The sequence below is a fragment of the Equus caballus genome, chromosome 4, assembly GCF_041296265.1.
Source record: "Equus caballus isolate H_3958 breed thoroughbred chromosome 4, TB-T2T, whole genome shotgun sequence".
Classification (NCBI taxonomy): domain Eukaryota; kingdom Metazoa; phylum Chordata; class Mammalia; order Perissodactyla; family Equidae; genus Equus; species Equus caballus.
Window position 1 is genome coordinate 60,102,766 of NC_091687.1, and position 17,900 is coordinate 60,120,665.

Consider the following 17,900-nt stretch of genomic DNA (forward strand, 5'->3'; position numbering starts at 1 on the left):
ACCAAGAGTTATTTTTCTCTCAGAAAATGATGGGTGAAGATGTGGCCTTTTTAATTAGTATATTAGAGCTAACGTTGCTATGATTCTGATGCCTTTTCTCTCATACTCACAAATGGCTGCAGCAGCTCCAGCCATCAAATCTACATTCTAGGCAGGAGAAGGAAAAAGGTAGATGAGGTGTTGCCAGCAATCAGCAAAGTTTAGGCAAAAGTGGAGATGGAGAAATGAAAAGAGAAAAAAAGAAATGAAAACAAAAAATATATATATTTTTGTTATGGATTGGGGAGGTGGTAAAGAAAAGAGTTGTTTTTTGTTTTGTTTCGTTTTGTTTTTAATGAGAAATTGTGTGAATTGTGGAACCATTTACTTAAGTGGTTAAAAATCAGGGAGAAAGAGACCCAGAGAGGAAAAAAAATCAAAGTCTCCAATTTGGACATACAAATCTGGAGATGCTTGCCCCTCATCTAAGTGCAGATGTCAAGTAGGCAGTTAGATATACAAGTCAAGGAATAAGGGGAGAGTTTGGGGCTGGAGATAGACATCAGAGAGCCATGAGCATATGGCATGGCTGGTGCTTACGGCCATTGTACTGGATGAGATCACCAGGGAATGTAGACAGAAAACGTCCAAGACTGAGCCAGGGATGAAGGTGGGAAGAAGAAAGAGTTAGCAAAAAGGCTAAGAAGAAGAAAGGAAAAAAATCAGAAAAATGTGTCATTGAAACATAAGAACAGAACATTTAAGAAGAAAGTTACTTAACCTTTCAGAGTCCCAGTTTTCTCATCTATAAAATGAAGTGAATGAGAATCGCTATCTCCTAGGGTGTTTACGGGGATGAAACGTTATAACGTACATAAATGACCGGGATATTGACTCATGATAGGCACACAATCAATGTCTGTTCCCCTCCTTTTTGGGTAGCCCTCTAGCCATGTTACCAGACCCAAGGGAGGAGAGAACATTCCAGGAAACCTTCTTATATTCCAGCAGTGTATGTTGATTCAATATGGTAAATAGCCAGTCGTCTGGGAAAATATTTATGCAGAATAAGTAGAACAAATATTGATTTTTTAAATTCTGGTATCCATATAATTCAAGGACAAGGGAGACTCAGTACATGAATTTTAGAAACAGTAAATGTGCTGCTCATATTTTCAAGTCTGTATTAGTAATGAATTAACACTCTGACAAATAAATGAACGTATGGATCATGTGAAAGGAAATGACATAATGTCTATTCCAGGACAGCATTAAGATGTTTGTGAGTGAATGTGTGTGTTAATTATCTTAAGGTGGTTGACATAGCTGGCTCCATAATGGTGTTATGAAGTCAATATTGAAGACTACTTGCTCTAATACTGCACACCAAACTACTGCCCACCCAGCAACAGATCAGTGGTGAGCCCATCACCACTATAGGAAACAACAAAAGCTCAACTCACGGAAGATGAACTCTACCTTAGAGAGTGAAGTTAGAGAGTGCACTCTACCTTCTGGAGAGTGAGTATAGGATGTACATCCTCGTTATATATTAAGACCAGGATTAGCTTCTGAGACCTCTTCATGCTACAGGTGTATTTGTGGATGTGTCTACCTGTCTGTGCAGGCAAGGTCAATTCATGTTTTAGGACCTTGATACCAGGAAAGATTTACCCACTTAGGGTCAAGTGAATGAAAATTAGAGGGGCTGGGTCTGGCCCCATGGCCGAGTGTTTGGGTTCGCGCACTCCGCTTCAGCAACCCAGGGTTTCACGGGTATGGATCCTGGGCGCGGACACGCAACCATTCATCAAGCCATGCTGAGGTGGCATCCCACATGCCACAACTAGAAGGCCCTCCAACTAAAATATACAACTATGTACCAGGGAGCTTTGGGGAGAAAAAGGAAAAAATAAAATCTTTAAAAAAAAGAGAGAGAAAGAAAAAAGATTTTTAGAGTGGAAAAAGCAAGGAACTGTAACTTGAAGTGAGAACAGTTTGGGGGTTTGTTTTATTTGTAGTGATTCTGAGTTCTTGGAGTCAAACATTTTTTTCTCATCTCCTAGTGCCATTTTGGGATTTTTTTCCCATTTGCTTTCTTTTTTGCAGCTTGCTTTGAAACCACTCTGGACAAACCAATAGTAAAATCAAATGGAGGGTTTAACTATGACCCATATAAAACTAGTCTGACATTTGGGGGCCAGGTACCTGGGAACTGTTCAGCAGCACTTCATGTACCAACCTCCTTTCCTTCACTAATGAGTGACTAATGTACACACTTTAGAGGATGTGGTTGAATGGTTATAGGACCTAATCTAAACCTGTTTTTAAACAGCAAGCAGTGTGTACTGGGCTGAAAAATCCATCTTGCAGCTGCCTACAGCCATTTTTTAAAAATCACTCTTTTAGGCAGCATCCCTGGAAAGTCATCCATTTACCCAACAGAGGGAGCAAGGACTCCCGCAAGGAAGCACTTCGGAGCTCACTGAGCACATATGGGAAGCACTGTTTATAGTTTGAAAACCTTCAATCTGTTGCACCCTTCAAATCTCGGCTGAAGATGTGGCCTAACAGATCGCAGTCCCAGAGTTTTGCTGGCAGTACTGATGAAACGAAATCAAGAAGCCAGTAAAATAAAAGTATGCTAGTCTGAGGAGTTCAAGAAACTCTGGTCAAAAACGTAATGTTTGTTAAATGGAAGGGAAATAAGAGTCTATCCTCTAGTGCCTACTCAAAACTTAATGATTGTCCTGGCAGGCTTTAAAGAAAGGGCAGATCATTGTTCCAAGTTCAATTTCATATGGCCCCTTGAGAAAGAAAACTGAAGGCAGAAAAGAAAAATTCTGATCGGGAGCAAGAATTTTGTTGCTGGCTCTCCCATCCAACCCCTGTGAGCCGGTGGAACAAGAGCAAATTTGAACTTGTTTTTCTCGGTGCCTGTGGGAGGCATTAGGAACCCCGGTGAAGTGTTGAAGGCAAGGTGCTGGACTTGAAAGTCTAAGCTAGGCAATAGACCGGTGCTCAGAGATGAGGCTGGCAGAAGTTAGGGCCGACAATGTTGTTGGGCAGCCTAAATTGGAACTCAGCTTAGAAGACAGTAGGGGACTGGCCTGTGGACCAGCGCTAGCTTGGGAGGCAAGGGGTTGTAGTCAGACAATAACAGCTAATTCTTATTAGGCACCAGGTGTACACCAGGTGTTGTACCAAGCACATTACACGGATTATCTTTTTCTTTCATAGAGGTTAGTTACTATTATTACTCCTGGTTTAAAGATGAAGAAACGGAGGCTCAAATAGGTTAAGAGCCTTGCCCAAGGCTGTCCTGCTGTGATTGGGGGAGCCAGGACTTAAATCCAAAAGATACGACTCCAGAATTTGGCCTCTTATCATATGGTGCTAGATCAGGCCTCTAGGACACAGCAGCTGAGTTCCTAGATTGGGCTGTGACAGTGACATCCTCCCCTCCTCTTCTTCTTCCTTCTGCCACACTTCTGCAGGCCTGGTCGTGAAACAGGCTCAAACACTGATGATGGGAGAGCAAAAGCAAAGAGAGCAGGTAGAAAAAGGAATCAGGGCAGGACTCCCGCTCCGTATTGGCTCTTCAGAAAGCTGTTTGCTGTAACTTGGAGAGAAATCTAAACTTTTTCTCTACAGTTGTCCAATTGTCTCATCAAGAAGTCAAAATAATGAAACTGGGACAGGAGAATAGCCAAATAGTGAATCAAAATCCACATTACAAAATAGTACATCTAAGAGTTTAATTTAAATTGGTGTTTTGGACCATAGTAAGGAAAAAGTTATAACTAATGTAGTTTAATATGTTGCAAACTGTACTGTCTTCAAATGTTTGAAGGGCTAACGAGTGCAGCAGGGAGCTGACTCATTCTACGTGGCTTCCAGAAAGGCATTAATTCCTTGATTCTAACAGGAAAAGGCTGTCTATCAGTGAAGGGCCACCCCACAAATCGGGGACTCTTTGTCACGGGGCAACTAAGCAGAAGCTCAGTCATTGGTCAAAACTTGGTTGCATATCACAGTCCTCAGGAAAGATTTTTAAAATGCTGATCCTTGGCCCTATTCCCAAAAATTCTAATTTAATTGATTTGGGGCAGAGCCCGGCTTGGGGGTCTTTAAAAACTCCCCGGGTGATTCTAATGTGCAGCAAAGTTTGGGAGCCACTGAGGGTGTCAGGGATGCTGGAGAACAGATTCTTGCTCCAAGTGGTTGGTTGGTCCAGATTATCTCCAACACCCCTTTCAGTCTAAGATCTTCATTTACTACCTAAGGCCCTTCACTCTGTGTGTGTGGTTTATGAAGGCTGCTGATAATTTTATCATCAATTATTAGTGAAAGAGACATGGACAAAGAAAACAGTTCAGTGGTTACCAGAGGAAGCGGGTAGGGGGTGGAAACAGGGGGTGAAGGGGAGCACGTATGTCATGACAGACAAGGAATAATGTACAACTGGAATTTCGCAATGATGTAAACTACTGTGAACTCAATAAAAAAATTATTAGTGAAAGAGGGCTGCAGGTTTTAACGTGAGGAAAGTAACAAGCTGTAAACAACGAAAGACCACATCCTCTATATTGGATTCCTGTCTCTTCAAAATTACATTCAAGGAAAAGAAGCAAAGAAAATGCATGATAAATTTAGAATGCTATTAATCTGAAACTGCCTTTCTTCCCTGGCCCTGTGTCCTGGCACACTGTGTGAAGAGTGTTTCTAGAGACTAATAATAACAGTGCACATGGATATACTCGCATCCTGAACATCCAATCTAATTATTTCAAGGGAAAAATGATTTGGGATTTAGAAGAATTTTCCAGAGGGAAAAAAAGAAAGTGGGGTCTGATCACCAGTTGAAAAGCAGAGGAAGAGCTGCCCCGTTGCAGGCTGTACTTGCTATCCCTGCCATCTTGCATCATTGTTCTCACTCCTAGATCTGAGAATTGTATTTGGCAGAAACGGTCAGAATCTCTCCAAGCCGCAGTCTGGACTCACACAGGGCCTCACCCCTTCCACAAAGGGACTTACAGTCACGACTGCCCGTGGACTATGTACAGCCAGAAGGGCAGCACTGGCAGCAGCAGCACCGCGTCCGGGATACGCGAAAAGGTTCAAGGAGTCCTGCCTGGTGGGAAACGGTCCTCCGTGTGATGTGAGCCTGCCACGAGCCTGCAGCGTGACTTTGGACAAACTCCGTCCCCCTCAGCGCTTCAGTAACCCTAGAAGTTAAACAAACACAGAAATGCTGACTCACTTCAGAGGGGGCATTGGACAGCTGAGAAAGACTCCTAAAGAGGCCCTGTGTCAGGAACACAAAAGGAAGCTAACCTGGGTTTTCATGATCCCAGACTAGAATCCCCAGAACTTTTAACTTGATACAGCTCTGTGGTTCCTGCTGCAGGAAGGACTGGGACAGATAGCAGAGTTTAAGTGGAGTTAGTGAGCATCTGTCCACAGGAAAATCCTAAAGTTTAATGTTTGGGATACTATGCTCTCTAAAAAGAACAAAAAAATATATGGTAACTGCACTGTTCCTCTGTGGGTTAAGAGTTTAATATTGATGAAAAATCTATTTCAAACTGTTCATGTTGAACGTGTCAAGCAGCTTTGGCAGGAGCAGAATGGGTTGGCAGACAGACAACTTCCTCATGTGTGTGGGTAGAACCATTTAGAAACCTGTGAGCCCAGAGAGGAGAAGGATGCTGGGAAAAGAGAAACAGGAGCTGGGCTTTGACATGTCTGCTCCTATATGAAAGTAAATCTCTATGGCCCCTAAAATGTTGACATCAGCTCCTCAGGTGGGTAAATGATGACTGGCAAGAACAGAAGGTAATTGTTGATGAACCCCTCCCCCCAGCCTCGTATGGCTGCAAATGATGGGGAAATCAGAGGGAGGCTGGGAAAGAGAAGACAGCAAGCCATATCCCACTTATCAAAGAAGAGGGATCATTCCCAATCCTATTACAAGAAAAGAAAAGGAAACAAGTATTACAGTAGGAGATTATGGCACACAAAACCAGTTGGCCAAAGAGCATTCTCAAAGAGATACTGAACTTTATTGAGTGTATTTTCCTAAACAACAATTTGGAACCTGATCCACAATTTTCGCTTTCTCTAACTTTCCTGATATCCTGAGCAAGGAAACATCTTTGGGGAGTACCCATCTCTCACTCTCGCCTGAAAGTTTCTTAATCTACTCAGCTCCATCCACCTTCACCTATGCCCCAGTTGAGCATGTGACTCTTGCAGCCACACCAGGATCTGTTTATGACTCTGAGCTATTCCACCACTGAGACCTTGAACTCTGATCAGCCACTCCCTGGCCATATCCCTTATGCGGCTAACTCCCTCTCTCTTTGCTTTCACTGTACTTGCCTGTTGACACCTTCTAAGACCTCAGTGTATGTATGCTGAATCCACCCATTGTTGCAGGCTCATCAGTTATCTGGGGCTCTACTTCCTTTCAGGGTCCACAGATAACCTTGCTCCTACTCCACGGAGAACAAGAAGTCATAAGATGTTAATTCCTTGTCATCACAGTCTCACCATCGAATTTATCTACATCTGCATTCATCCTCTCCAACTTCCCCCTGGTCTGGAAGGAAGAAGGGACCTTCCTGCATGTTTGAAACCATTGCTTCTTCCCCCTCAGTGGTCTCAAGCTTGTCCCTCCCTTTCCCCTGGTTTCATGCCCTCAACTTCACACCTACTCAAAAGTCTGCACTCTTTTAAAACAACAACAAAACCACCACCACCTTTCCTTCAATTCTGCAGCCCCCTCTAGTTAGCCTGTCTCTCTTCTTTTCCTTTCTAGTCCATCTGCTTTAAAATTATTAGTATGTTCATTGCTTCCAGGTCCTTACCTCCCATTCAAGCTTTGGTCCATGGAAGTGTGGCTTCTGTCCACTCTACTGGAATTGCTCTTGCCAAGATCACCAGTGACAAACCTCTAGATCTGAGGTATATTGTTTAGTTTTTATCTCATTGAACTTATTTCACTTTTCCGAAGCCCTTATCTCCCTTGACTTTGGTAACTCACCCTCTTCAGTTCTCCTTCTGCCCCCACACTGCTCTTGCCCCCTAAATGCCGCGCCTTGCTGGCTTTCTTTCCTCTTTACTGTTCCCCAGCTCCTGCCCTTGCTTCTGCAACACCTGCTTTTCATCTCTCCTCCATAAAGCCACACAGTGGGCTCGCTTTTCCCAAAGCTGATCATGTCATCACCCTACCTGACATTCTCTAGTGCCTCCCCAGCACCCACACAGTGAAGCCCCTTCCTCTTGCTGTACACAGGGCTCCATGTAATCTGTCCGCCTTCCCAGCTTCATCTCTTTTTCTGCTGAAAGGCATCCTGTGCAGTAGCCATTCTGAAAAACTTGCAAGATCCCTATTAAACAAGAACAAAATACGATAAATATTAATTACTATTCAACAAGAGGGCATTCTAATTACAAAGCATTTGACTAATGTCCCTTATCTTAATATTATTTAATATTTAAGTGATTTTTTTCCTCCAAAAAGGCTTTTTCATAGCTTTGTGTTTTTGCACAGCTGTTTCCTCTGCCTAGAGTGGTCCTTCCCAGTTAGTGAATTCCTCAACCTTCAAAATCCAGCCTAAACTAACGTCACGTCCTCTACAAAGCCACATTCGCTGCCTTCTTTCCAAGTGTCCCCTCCTGGCTCAGCAGAATCTCTGGCTCCCTCTCTCTTATCCACAGCATCTTGTAAACTTCCAGTGTAGCACTTGTCCACCTGTATTGCAATGTTTTATTCAAGTGTCTGTTTCCCTCCCTGGTCTGAGAGCTCCCTGAAGGTGGGGACCAGGTCTTAATCATCTTTAAATCCCCAGAACCAGCCCATGCTGCCACACAGCAGACTCAATAAATGATGAATTTTATTCATTTAAACCATATGAAATTGCCATTTTTAAAGGTTATAAATGGTCAAATACCAGCAATTTCTTATGGTTCAATCTCTTACCAAAAATATTTTCATTGTCTTTCTCCACACAGCTGAAAGCACCTTATGTGCATTGTGTAATTAATCCTGGGGAGATCCCTGTAGGATAGTGTGAGAAATTACGATCGTCATTCTATCGATGGTTCAGTAGGTTGTGGGCAGAAGTGGAGCTGGAACCAGATCTTCCTACACTCATTCCCTCATCCTTGGGTCCACCATACAATATTCATGGAATTCTGGAGAAAGGAAGAAATTCAAAGGGTCACCTGCCTGGCAGCTCCAGGCAGCAAGACACATAAATCATCCTCAGACGGTTTTCTATCTTTCCTCTCATGTATCCAAAGTTGAAGAGGATCTGCTCTCTCACAATAACAATTTAATATTTTCCTCTCACCTCCTCACCAGGCAGTCCATGTCCAACCCATCTCTCTCTTGCTGTAGTGTGTCAATTTCTGACTTTATGGAGATAAAGCGGCTGTGATGTCCCCAGCTTTGTAATAACCCTCCTACTACTTACAACCACTTGTTCTCCCCTGAGTTTTGTTTTATTCCTGAAAAATATCCCTTCTCTTTTAAACTCTATTTGTAGGTCCTTCACATCATTTTAATCAAAAGATTCCAGGGTTTTCTATAACAATGTTTCCCAGTTTCACTAGACCACATTAAAAATGGAACACCATTAACATCCTGCTGACCTAACATACACTGGAATAAAATTTGGGAAACAGGGCTCTGTGATGTTTGCACATTCCTTTTAAACATTAAGATTAAAGCTAGATGTACTATCCTTGTAAGAGCATCATTTGTGTCACACAATATAAAGATGACTTCCCAGACCTGGCAATGTCACATTTCTGTTTACATATTCATTATTGCAATTGTCTCTTTAACCACAGACTCATAATGCCACCTCATACTTAGAGCATTTTTGTGCTTTTATAGTCTTGAATAATAATTGAGCTTTTATTGTCTGTCTTGCATAATAATTGAGTTTGGGTTTATTTATTGCATATGCTGTCTTGATTGGGTTCTGACTACCATTTCATTTTTTCTCTAATTTTTTCTCATCTCTTTAAATTCCATCTGAAGTCTTAGCAACCACCCTATTCTGTCATCCCCTACCCCTTCACCCCTCAGAACTGGTGTTATGTACAAATTGTATTAGGATGCTTCCAAATATGCCACCTTCAAAATTTATTTTATTTTATTTTTAAGTATTAAATAGCTTTGGTGGGAGGTGTCCTGATAAGTTTCAGCAGGCATTTATTGCACGCTCGCTATATGTTTACCCCTGTGCTAGATACTATGACAGCTCTCAAAGTTCATGGCCACTGTGAAGAGGTTGTTCATCCGCACAAGTAGTTAACTAAGAATAGAAGGTACTATATGATCAAAAAGATAAAGGAATAATAAAAAAGTAAGTGTCATGCAAGTCATAAGAAGACGGATGTCAAGGTTGGACTTGATCTATGATATGAAAGGCTGGGAGTATTTAGGTGTTTAAAAAGAATAAAGAGGTGACAAGATGGACCACAGAAGCAACAGCAGATGCAAATTCGGGCATTAATGGTCCATTGCTATGGGGGCTACCCAGCTGGTACATAAATAAGTTACAGCCCCTATTACTCTGCACTATCATTAGGTATATAGAATTCTGACATCCTCACAGGTTTACAACTACAAGGACGGCAGGGATGAATGAATAGAAATGAATTTGTCCTTGTATACGCAATGGTTTTAAGAGCGCCTGGCCTATCAATATGTACACATTTAAGATTTTTTTTAAAAATTGGTTTGAGTGAAAAAGCAGGCTAATATGGGGAACGGTGATTGAATTCATGTTATGGAGGCCTCTGAAAGGCAACAGGGCCATTTCAGCTTCACTGGGTGGGAGACACTGAAGTCCAGGACAGAAAAGACAAGATAATGTGGTTTTAGGGGAATTTATCTGGCAACAGCGTGCAGAATGAATTAAAGAAGGGAGAGGGGGAGTTGGAGGAAAAAAGGAGTTATTGTCTAACTCTACCTATCACTCTATCTCTCGCCCTCCCATCTCATTCAAGCTTCTAGAAAGATCTTTGGCATCTCATTACCTTCAAGCCCCATTCACTCCTCAGCTTATTCTAACCTACCTTATGTTCTCACTTCACAGTATTTAACTACTCAATCTCTCTGCAGTATTTAACGTCATTAACATTTTGTCTTTTAAAAACAGCTTTATTTTTTAAAAAATTTTATTAAACTTTATTTTTTAAAGCAATTTTAGGTTCACAGACAGAAGGTACAGACATTCTCTGTATACTCCCTGTCCCCACACACGCAGCTCTATTTTTTTAATTATATAATTATTATAAAAAATTTAAGCAATACTTAAAATGCAAAGAAGAAAGTAAAACTTACCCCAAATCTCCTCTTCCAGAGATAATCACCATTAACATTTTGGTGAATATTCTCCCAAACGTCTCTCCAGTCTATGCCTACACGCACGAGCAGATGGCTGTGTGTATAGAGATTTACATAAATTGGAACATATAATACTCGTTTTTCAGTAACTTGCATTGCTTTTCCTGAACAATAAGTATAAATGTCAGTAAGCATAAATCTGTGTAATTTTTGATAGGGGCATAGTCCTCCGATGACTATGTGTACCATTATTTATATAACACGTTTGCAAATGTTAAAGTTTGTTTCCAGTTTTTAGTATCATAAATAATGTTGCAGTTCACATTTTTATCTTTGAGCCATTTCGCCATTATTTTAATAGACACTCTCCTTCTTAAAATTCTCTATTGTATATTGGGGGTTCTTATGATCTATCTCTGTTGTCCATTGTCTCTAATTCCTCTTGGTTCTCCCACCTCTCTGATGGTTTCTTCTCAGCCATCTTCATGGGCTCTTTCCCTGACTTGCCTTTAAGTACTCATGTGTAACTGGCCTTTATCCTTGGCTCACTCTTGCCCCCATTCTTGTCCTCCATCCTTTTCCCAACCAATCTCATTTATTCTCATAGTTTTGCAACCTCATCCTGATGGACAACTACAAATTCAGGATGCCTATCCCTGACGTCTTTCCTGAAATTCAGATAGATATCTGCAAGCTGCTGCACCCAGACATCTCGAGTAACTCAGTGCATCCAGTGTCTCCACTCTACCCTCAAGCCACCCAATGCTTATATACTCTGCCTTATAGATGCTTCACACAATAGCTTGGGGGTCATTTCTTATTCCTTCTTCTTTCTCGTCACTCTCCATCCAATCAATTATCAAGTCTGTGAATTCGGCTTCCTAAAAATTTCATGAAACGCCTTAAGATATTTCTCAGGAAGCTGCTGGAGGGTATGCTGCACCAAAACAAGAGAGTAAACCAAATAAAGGAAGATACGGTGACCAGGATACAGGGGACTCAAGACGGGAGGGAGAAGAATAGGATTCCCAGGATGATGAGGATGAGAAATTCCAGGGCAAAGGCTGCTCAACAAGGCCAAGCAAGAACCCATCCAAGGGGCAGTGGGATGACAGAGGACTCAGAGAGGGATACCTCCAAGAAGCAAGTGACACTGCCACCACATACGATGTGTTTGAGCACACTGGGAGATGTGGTTATGGTTCAGCAAAGGTTTGGGGATGAATTAGTGATGGCTTCACAGAAAAAATATATGTGTTTTTGTGTGTATGTATACGTGTATGTGTGTGTGTGTGTGTGAAAGGAAATGTAATCATTCAAACCTACATGGCCCAACTCTGAATAGTAATTCCATAATCACAATATTGTCAACACTGAATATTGATTTAATTGAAAATATGGATATAACTATACTAGAAAGATGGAATAAAAGAAAGTATTTAGTGTATGTGTTGGGAGGGAGTCTCAGAGAACCTATTGCTCATCTTCCAGTTTAGAATATGAATATATAGCATCTAAAATTGAAAAATCAAGAAACAGCACTTAAAGAGTTGATGGGAGTTGCCTGAGAAAAGTGGGAATAGGAATGGGGAGAAATGGGACAGGAAACTCCTGTTTTTCCTCATAAGCCCAGTAGTGTCATTTGCTTTCTTAAATTAGATATATACATTATTTTGATTTCAAAGATAAATTTAAAAAAAGAAAGAAAAGTTGGGAAGGATCTAAATATTCACCAATAGATAGTTAAATAGAAAATGTTTCATTCGTATAAATAATATATGCTGTCTTTTAAAAAAAAAAATTAGATCTATGGGAAAATGCAAGTATCCAAAATACACTGAAAAATGAAAAAAGCTAGTTGCAAAAAGATATTACGGCATTATCTGATTTTCACCCCACCCCAACATTAATAATAAGTCATTTATAGAATGAAACTAATTGGAGGAATTGTAACCAAACCATTAATGATTTCAGGGGTGAAATTTCACTTTTCCATATTATGTGTTTCAGTAATGTTTGAATTTTGCCTAAGGAAAATGTTTTGTTTGGTTCTGGTTACAAAATTATATCACGCAGATATTTCTCATTTCCACTATGTCCTCTTCCTTCCTAATACTCCTGCCCTGAAAGCCCTTAAGTGGCTTATTGGCAGCCTCAGAATAAATCCAAGCTTATTAGGATGGCATTTAAGGCTTTCTAGGGAGGGCGGCTGCCGATGTGTCCAGCCCAGGCCTTGGCCACTTCCTGTCTCGCACTATGGGGACTGCTTGCTCCTCATTCTTATGCTCATCCTGCTCCTCCCTGGGAGACCCGTTTCTGTACCTCTGTCCCTCCATTGACCCACTCTCTCCCCCTGTCAGCCTCCAACACAGTTTAGGCATCACCTTCAGGAAGTCTCCCCTTAATCCTGAGCTGGGTTTGGGGTCCCACCTCTGTACTCCCCAAAGCAGCTTACGCATGACTTACCCTAGGACTTACCACATTGTACAGAAATGATTATTTTCCGTGCCAGCCTCCTGTCACTAAACTATTAACTCCAAAAAGACAGAGGCCATGGCTTACTCATTTCTACATCATCAGAGCCTAATATAGTGTCCAGAATTTAATAAACTTTCAATTCATGTTTAAGTTAATTGAATAATTCAGGCATAAGTTGAGAATTTGTTATATGTCCATTTGGGTTAAACCTCACTATTAATCTCTACTTCAAGGGCCAGAACACTTTGAAAAATGTATGTGCACTGGCATTCTGGGATGTGGGAGAATGGAAAGGGAGTGGGTACGGTTGTCTTCACACCAATCTTCATGTGAACATAGCAGGGATCCTGTGCTAACTGGTGGAGAGGGTGTGAGCAGACCACCTGTGACTGGAAGTGGCAATGCTCACTGTTCCTAGCCTGACACTTTCCTAGATCTGAGACCCTCTCCTCAAGGCACTTGTGCCACACAGACACATGACATGCTCCATAAGGCTGACCTTATCTAGCCATTGAGCCAATCTTTCAATCAGTTATGAATCCACTCAATGGCAATCTGATTTAACACTGATAGGCCTAAATTCTCATTATGGTTGTGGGGGCAGAACCAATGTTCTTCCTTAAGTCCAGGCAGGTTCAGTCTATGACCACAGTTCTTCGACCTTCACAAGTCTGTGGACTCCTATGGGATCCCATTAATGGAAACGATCCAAATTTTACACTTACTCTCACACTTACTTTGACAGACTGCAAAGTGTGTCCCCCTACACCAGGTAGCATTTGGAGTCATTGAGGTGGTCTAAAGCGCTCACACATGTCTTTCCTCTCCCTCTGTTCTGGCCTGCTTCACTAACACCACAGCCCCCACCATCTCCAGGCAAACAGGCACCAGAGACCGTGTCACAGGGACCTCTTTCAGTGTCACATGGTTAGAGGGGCCCCAAATCAGGGCTGCATGGGCTGCAATGTCTTGGAGAGGTTTTAGTGAGATCACTCATTTTGTTTTCCCTGTTCTTCCTCCTCCCCACATACAAATGGCCCTGGGGCCTTCTGACCTTGAGACAAATTCACTCCCAAAAGGATCTATATTCAAAGTATCCAGAATCTGACTTCTCACCACTCTTACTGCTACCACCCCAGTGAAAGTCACCATCTTTTCTCATGAGATCACTAACGTCCTAACTCCCTGCACTCACCCTTTCTCCCTCCAGTCTATTCTCAACACACCCACCCAGAGTTCCTGTTAAAATCTAAGTCAGATCACAGCACTCCTTTGTTCAGAACATCCAATGGCTCCTGTCTTACTCTGCATAAAAACCAAGTTCCTCTCATACGATCCCACAAATCTCATCTCAAACTATTCTCTCCCCTTCTCTCTCTTTTGCCGCCATATTAAGCCTCTCTCCTTTGGCACACATCCACTGTTAGAATCGTCTCCTAGAACTTAGTAATCCCGAAGATATAAATATCAAATATTTTACATTTGGGAGTGTTTTTTATATTATATTTTCTTGGTAAAAATAGAATCTGTTTAATCAGTAAAATAAATAGGTACTAGATTTATAAGTGCCTATAAGGCACTCAGGTAGAAAGAATGGGGATAGAAGCTAAACTTTTCAAAATATATCTTGCTTTGTAGATTTGATTTTTGGACCATGTAAATATTTCACCTATTATAAATTATAAAACAAATTTTAAAAAGCAATCCCCATAAATAAAAGTAAAATGAAATTTAATTGTGAATCTAATTAATCTAATGGCATAACCACACAGACAGGAAATTTACCAAGTGATTTTAAACACAGTAATTATGCACATCCCTAGTGATATATACCCTAATAACAAAAATAACTTCAGAAAAAAATCTTAAACTGTTTTCAGTAGTCTTATTACTGGTGGTAGTGTTGGTGTTCCTATTCTGAGACTGTTGTATGTATATTATGCAGTAAAAAAAGTGAGAAATTATACTGGTAGAATTGAGAACCAATTATTTTTGACATTAAGTAAGAGGGGATACAGATACAACAGTCATGAAATTAAATGAAAACACTATAGTCCTAAAATGGAATTGCAAGAGTCAATATAAACTCATGATATATTTTATCTTTAAAATAAAAAACATATTTCCTAGCTCTGTCCACTGAAAACAACTAATCCAGTGGCAATGAGCACCCCTGCTAAGTAGATTATGGTCTCTAAATACCATTTCCCAATAGAGGAACCAAGGTTCTTTGGAGGAATGGCTGATTCCAGGCCTGGGATTGAAAAGTACAAATAAGCCTGGAATATCTTATCATAACAGATAGCTCAGAATATATCAACGGCTATCAGGGTCATAACAAAAAGTACCAGGAGCCAACATCAGTAAGGAAAATAATAGCAATGAATTCAAACTCATCAAGTATGTTTTAAATCAATGAGTTCAAAATTATTCTAAAAGAAGGAAAATCTTATTTGTCATGTTCAGAGGATACTAGAGAGCCAACTCTTTGCTTTGAAAACTGATAAATATAGGAAAATAATTAAGCATTTATCCTTACTTTTTAATAATAACTGTACCACAGGAAAACTAAATAATTGATGAGAGGACATTACTTAGTATGGAACTATTTTAGTTAATAAAATGAAGAAGGAATAATAGAACATCTCCATTTTACAACTTTGAATGAATTGATGGATCCAGTCAATAATAATTAGGAAAAAAAGAGACAACCAGACAAAGTACCACCCAATGGAAAAACACAACACCATCTATAAGCCAGTCTTGCCAGAAAAAAAAAGATTAAATCTAAATCTGATCAAGTATCTAAATCCAACTACCAATTTATAAGAAATTCAGGACACTGAGGACAATGTTAAATGAACCACAGGGATACAATTAGCAAAATATGAAGTTTGGAAAACTCTACAGAATTAACAAATTCAGTTTCTTCAAGGAAATTTCAAGAAAAAGAAAAGAGGTATAGGGGGAACTTGTAGATGAAAGGAGAACCAAGAGACATATGAACCAATCACAAAGTACGGACTTTGTTTGGAGTCTAATTTAAATAAGTCAACCATTTAAAATTTTTTAAGGTAATTTGGATAATGTGAACATTAACTGGGGTACTGATGATAACGAGGAATTATTGTTAAGTTTTTTGAAGTGAAAATGGTATTATTGATTTACCTTCAAAAACAGTCTTTTTTTTAGTGCTATATTCTGAAATATTAACAGATGAAATTATATGATGTGTGGGTTTGCTTCAAAATAATCCAGAGTAGGTATTGTGGGTAGAGATGTAGGTGAAATATGACAACAAGCTACAGTTGATAACTGTTAAAGCTGAGTGATGGGTAAGTTCATTATACTATTCTATCTACTTTTTCTTGTTTGAAATTTTCCATGACTAGAAGTTTTTTTAAAGAAATAGATAAGTATATGTCATCAGAAAGAATGTCTGTTCTCAAAGAGATATTTGTACATCCATGTTCATACCAGCGTTATTCACAATAGCCAAAAGGTGGAAGCAATCCAAATGTCCACCTATGGATGAATGGATAAACAAAATGTGGTATACACATACAATGGAATATTATTCAGTCTTTAAAAAGAAGGAAATTCTGACACATGCTACAACATGGATGAATCTTGAGGACCTTATACTAAGTGAAATAAGCCAGTCACAAAAAGAGAAATCGTACACAAATACTGTATGCTTTCACTTATATGAGGTATCTGGAGGGGTCAAACTCATAGAGACAGAAGGTAAAATGGTTGCCAGGGGCTGAGGGGAGGAAGAAAAGGGGAGCTGCTGTTTAATGGGTGTAAAGTTTCAATTTTGCAAGATAAAAAAGTTCTGGACATTGGTTGAACAACAGTGTGAATGTACTTAACACTGCTGAACTGTAGTATACTCAAAAATGGTTAACAAGGTAAATTTTATGTTATGCATAGTTTACCACCAATAAAAATAAAATGTTTTTGAAAAAGAATGATTCTGGATCAGCAAGATTCTGGAAGAGAAGGCATGATAAAAGGGAAGAAATCATACAAGTAAGATAGTCTTAGGACCTTAAAACTGAGAAAGAAATTTAAGTGGAGTTTGGGAGTTGAAGAAGGGGACAGACATTGGAAGCCCATGGAAAAGCAGCTGAGCTATGGAGAAAAGGGGGCATACAAGCAGCCTCTGAGCTCCAGAACACCTTGGATGCCAAAGACACTGTACTGGCCTGTTTGGAAACCAGAGTAAATGAGCCACGTGTTCTGGGAACCATATTGCCTTACCAGTCCTGACATTGCAATGCCTGAACGGAGGGTCGGCATAGCTCATTCTCCTGCGGCCTTTTGTAGGTTGATACTGACTGATGGCTACTGAGCCAGCATAATACCTTGATCCTTCTCCCAACCTCTTGCTGTCACTCACAAGGGTCAAGACTTCCTGGAAATGGTAGACTAGAGGGAATTAAAAACTGCCTTTAAAGTTGCTGGCTTAATTTTAACAGCTTGGAGATGGTACATGAGCTTTAAGACTAAAATTTTTCCCAAAAGTTGGTAAAAAAGCTTTTATACTTAGATACTTAAATACTTTTTTAAGACATCAAGCATTCTGTTAAAAGATAATAAAGTATTAAGGCTAAGAAAAGGGTACTTTATATAATTGGAAAAAGCAGACTATTATACAACACCCATTAACATCTTTTACGACTGATGTGTAGTAAATTTTTACAATGTAATTAAAAGGAAAAAATAATGCAGATTAAGCATTAGGACTAAAAAGGGTGTCAGCACTCCTTGCGAAAACATCCTGGTGGAGTCTATGTCCAGAACAAGTCTTTAAAACTAATGAACAAATATGCATTCAGAGATTTGGTAGCTGTGAAAATTGTAAACGGATTCTGAATTATTTCTGTTCTAGATCATCTTTTCCAAGGCCCTAATGAAGTTAAACACTGCAACCAAAATAGCAATTTTCGTTGGATGACTAGAGGTTTTGTTTTGTTTTGTTTTTTAAGTATACCTTCTCTGCTACAGTACTTAATGGGGCAGAAAAAAGGAGTTGACTCAGGAATATTGAGAAATGAACAGAAAGAAG

The 17,900-nt window shown here is 40.1% G+C and overlaps 1 long non-coding RNA gene across 2 annotated transcripts in view; it reads right to left on the minus strand.

The window, feature by feature from the left end:
• Positions 1-17,900, minus strand: part of LOC111773087 (uncharacterized) — a 70,470-nt gene that overhangs the window by 12,967 nt on the left and 39,603 nt on the right. For both annotated transcript variants that reach the window (XR_011437882.1, XR_002807285.2), the window contains exons 2-5: positions 10,346-10,442; positions 7,967-8,181; positions 7,216-7,373; positions 5,017-5,207 (exon numbers count right to left, since the gene is read on the minus strand). This is a non-coding gene — a long non-coding RNA (uncharacterized lncRNA). The remainder of the gene's footprint in view (positions 1-5,016; positions 5,208-7,215; positions 7,374-7,966; positions 8,182-10,345; positions 10,443-17,900) is intronic.